Source organism: Pinus tabuliformis, chromosome 2_1 (assembly GCF_031772625.1).
Source record: "Pinus tabuliformis cultivar Carrire ecotype Pingquan chromosome 2_1, CPIR1, whole genome shotgun sequence".
In the NCBI taxonomy this organism is placed as follows: Eukaryota; Viridiplantae; Streptophyta; class Pinopsida; order Pinales; family Pinaceae; genus Pinus; species Pinus tabuliformis.
In genome coordinates this window covers 9,882,314-9,886,878 of record NC_142299.1, presented here as the reverse complement: position 1 = coordinate 9,886,878, position 4,565 = coordinate 9,882,314, and positions in this window count along the sequence as shown.

Here is a 4,565-nt window from a genome sequence, read left to right as displayed (position 1 = left end):
CTCTTACCAAAATGGACCACATCTTACAAAGGATAGTTGGGTCAACCAGAATCTCATTACTGGATGGGTTTTCTGGTTACAGTCAAATTTTGGTTCATCCTGACGACCAACCCAAGACTGCTTTCACCACTCCTTGGGGCACCTTTATGTATGTCAAAATGCCTTTTGGGCTAATGAATGTAGGAGTCACTTTCCAGAGGGCTATGGATATAGCCTTTTCCAAAGAAATCCATGATTTCCTTGTAATATATCTTGATGATATTAACTGTTTTCTGAAAATTAGACAATCAACATCTAGATCATCTAAGGCAGGTCTTTATAAAATGCAGAAAGTATGGCATCTCCTTGAACCCCAGAAATTTTTATTTGGATTGGAAGAAGGAAAAATTGTTAGGTCATATTATTTCCAAAGATGGCATAAGAATAGTTCCTGCAAGAATTGAAGCCATCTTGCTGATACAACACCCTAGGAATATCAAAGAACTACTAGACTTTTTAGGAAAGATTAACTTCCTTAGAAGATTTATTTCTAACCTAGCAGAGTTAATTAGAGCACTAAATAACATGTTGAAAAAATATTCGACTCTATGTTGGATTGTCAAAGCTAAGAAATCATTTGAAGATATCAAGCTAGCCTTGACAAAAACCCTGGTATTAGTTAGTCCCAAATTTGATAGGGATTTCATTTTGTTTTCCTTTGCTTCTGGGCATATAATAGTTATAGTTTTACTACAGAAAAAATGACCAAGGATATGAACAACCCATTGCTTTCTTTAGCAAAGCCTTAAGAGATGCTCCCTTAAAATACAACATAATGGAGAAACAAGCATTGGCTTTAGTCAAAGCTATCAAAGATTTTAGGGTATATATTTTGCATTCTCATATAGTAGCCTATGTTCCCAATTCTGTAGTCAAAGAAATCCTAACTCAGGAAGGTCTTGATGGGAAAAGGGGAAAATGGATCGCTACTATCTTAGAGTATGATATAGAGATCAAACCCACAAAGTTAATCAAAGGCCAAGGCTTCACTAAACTTATCACTGAGTCGAACTATCAGGCATTAGACATAAACTTTATTGCTGCACTTGATGAAGGAGAGGAGATGGTGACTCCACCGATCAGTCAGGCCTATGGTGAATTACCATGGTATGCTGATATCATCTACAATTTACAAAAATTTTAAAAGCTCCTCCTAGATTATCTGGAACCAAAGGTAGGTTTTTAAAAATGAAATCTTTGAAATTTTGTATACTTGATAATGCTTTGTTTTGTAAAGATTATGAAGGAATTATCCTTAAGTATTTGATAAAATATAAGGCTGACGAAGTTCTACAAGACTTTCATGCAGGTGATTGTGGTGGACACATCTATTGGAGAACCACTTTAGATAAAATCTTAAGGGCAGGTTTCTACTGGCAACTTTATTCTCCTGATGTCAAGAAATTTGTGACCTCTTGTCATAAGTGTCAAATTTTTGAAGAAAAGAAAACTTCTACCATTACCCTTAAACAAATCACTGCTAAAGTACCTTTTCAACATGGGGTTTAGACTTCATTGGTGAAATTCACTCACCCTCCTCTACCCAACATAAGTAGATCCTCACAGCCACAGACTATTTCACAAAATGGATAGAGGCCATACCTTCAAGGCAAGCCACATATACTATTATTATTAACTTCCTTGAAGCCAACATTTTGTCTAGGTTTGGATGCCCAACCAAGCTCATTACTGATAATGGAGCAACTTTTAAATCCAAACGAATGATAGAATTTTGCAATAAGTATCACATTACCCTAGATCATTCTATAGCCTACTACCCTCAAGGAATTGACTGGTTGAATCTTCAAATAAGAGCCTGGTGAACATTATTAAGAAGTTACTGGAAGATAATAAGAAAACATGGAACAAGAAGTTATTCAAAGCCTTATGGGCTGACAAAATGACCACCAAGAAGTCAATTGGTACATCCCCCTATTAGCTAGTGTATGGCATGGAAGCTGTTTTTCCATCCTCTTTGGGAGTACCAGTGATGAAGATGCTCCAAGAACTACAATCTGAACCAAATGATATCTAGAGGAGAATAAACCAAACTATTCATCTCTAGCAAACCAGAGAAGAGGTCTACATCAGATCTCAACTTGTGCAGGAAAATATCAAAAAGATTTTTGATAGAAGGACCAAGGCAGATGATTTCTACTTAGGTGATAAAGTACTCAAGTGGGACTCGAGAAGGGAAGATAAGGGTAAGCATGGGAAATTTGATTTCCTATGGAAGGGCCCCTATATCATCTATGCTTATAGAGGGAACAATGCTTTCTTCCTTAAAGGACTAGATGGTACTGAAGAAGAGAGGAGGAGGACGGTGAATGGTCGAATGCTTAAAAATTACATAGAACCTAGTTACTAATTGTTTTTTCCCATGTATGTATATTTTATTTTGAAAAAGTCTAGTTTGGATTGGATGGCAAACATTTAGGGTTGAAGCCCTGAGAGAAGGCCCTAAGCTTTTAAGGGTTTTTTATCATAAGTATGAATAAAGCAGGTTGAAAGGTGAAATCACAAGGTAACTGAAGTCAAAATTCCAAGGCTACTGATCTCAAATTTTTGACATTTCACAAGGAAATTCCATCCCCTAGTGGAGCCACTGTTAGGTTCCTATACAAATAGGATTCATAATTTTCAATGGCTAAGGTTAAGTCTTGTAATATGTACATAACTTTGCTTCCTACAAAAGTTTTCCATATTGAAAAATAAAAAATGAAAAGAGGGTATGTCCTAAAAGAAAATTAAAGGACAAAAAGAATAAAGAAAAGGTCAAAAAAGTGAAAAATATGAACCTCAAAAAACAAAAATAGACCATGAAAGTGTGCAAGTCTAAATGCCACTACTATTTACTTTATGCACAATAATGATTGTGTGCAACTTGTGATCCATGCCACAATCTAGGGTAATCAAACTATTTAATCTTGATTATACCATGCTTTAAATTTCATGTTGATAGTTAGAGGATAAAATCTGACCAAATTGTTTAATCTTGGCAGATCATTAGACTAGGTAGAGTAAAATAAAAGGAGCTCATCAGTTTAATTTGAGCCCTTGGATGATATAGTGATATAATTAGATAGTTTTCTTTGTGAAAAGAAAGAAAATGTTTTAATAAGGGTTTGCTAGTCTAAATGCACCCTAATAAAGTGAAGAAAAAATGGTAGAACAAGTAGATGGGTAAGTAGAAGAAAGGTTGCAGAAATATGATAGGGCAAAAAGCATATTTATCATCTCTCATCATAGGTTTCAAATGTGAATGGTCAATCAAGCATGAAGATGGATTTCAAGGTCAATTGATTAACTCCCCCATTCATTTTACCTATTTTACTTAACTGATTTCCCATAAATAAAGTTCAAAGTACTTAAACCTTTAAGCAAAGAGGCTTAGAGATTTCTCTGATTTTGGAGGGATCAAATCCTCAGCTCAATGATTTATGGATATCAAGTGCTAAATTCCCCTCATAAAAATTCATCCCCCCTTCTTTTCATTCATTTTCTAAATAATGTTCCTTTCCTAAGGATAAAACATTTTTGCCTAGGAAAAGCATTTCCCCCCCCCCGCATAAAGCATTTTCATATTAACGACCCACCGAAAACTTTAACTGAAGTATTAATATTAATACGTGAAAAAACATCAACTTCACAAAAAGATCATTTACTTAGTGATTTTTCCCTTTTCCGCTCATCTTCTCATTTTAATTACTAATATTATTATATTAAATCCCGATGAAAAACCCATTTCATGTATATATATAGCTCTATGTGTTAATTAACCCTACACCCTAGTTTAACTATAAACTATTATTCTGACCTAAAACCCCGACCAAAATCTCTAGTGGTCGATCTGCGATCAAAATTAATAATCCTTGTCTTAATCCACCAATAATCTTTCCTTAATCCACCATTAATCCGATACCACCATATTTAAAGTGCCCGTCGGGCCCATTAACCTCTGTGTGCAATCGTGCCCAACACCGGTTGATCTGAAGGCCCAGATCCAATGCCCCAAAGCATTTCGGGCGGGATCTATGCTTGATGATACACCACACCCGAAAAAGTTGTTTTCCACGAGACCACGCCGATGACGTATCAGTCGCTAAGTGGAATCAGGTAACCCTCCTAAAAACCACCCGACGCCATAAGCGGTGCGAAATCAACTACTTAGCACCTTCCCGCTATGTGACAAATTAGTCGTTATTCACCTGTGTTAGAAAATTATTATTACGGAGCAATGGAAACACATAAAATATTGCAGATATATAAACAAGAAAACGCACAAAAAAGAGAGACACAGATATATGTGGTTCACCCAGTTTTGGCTACGTCCACCCGACAGCAGTCCTTCCTTTTTATTATCCAACAAATGAAGAGACACAACCTACAGCAAATCCGTTGTAATATCCTCTGTTTTCTCTACAGTCTCACCTCTCTGTTTCTCGCTCACAGAATAACATCTATCTCACAGCCTCAAATACAATACCCTCATACAAAGAGCGGGGTTGCCTTCTAGGGCAAAAAAC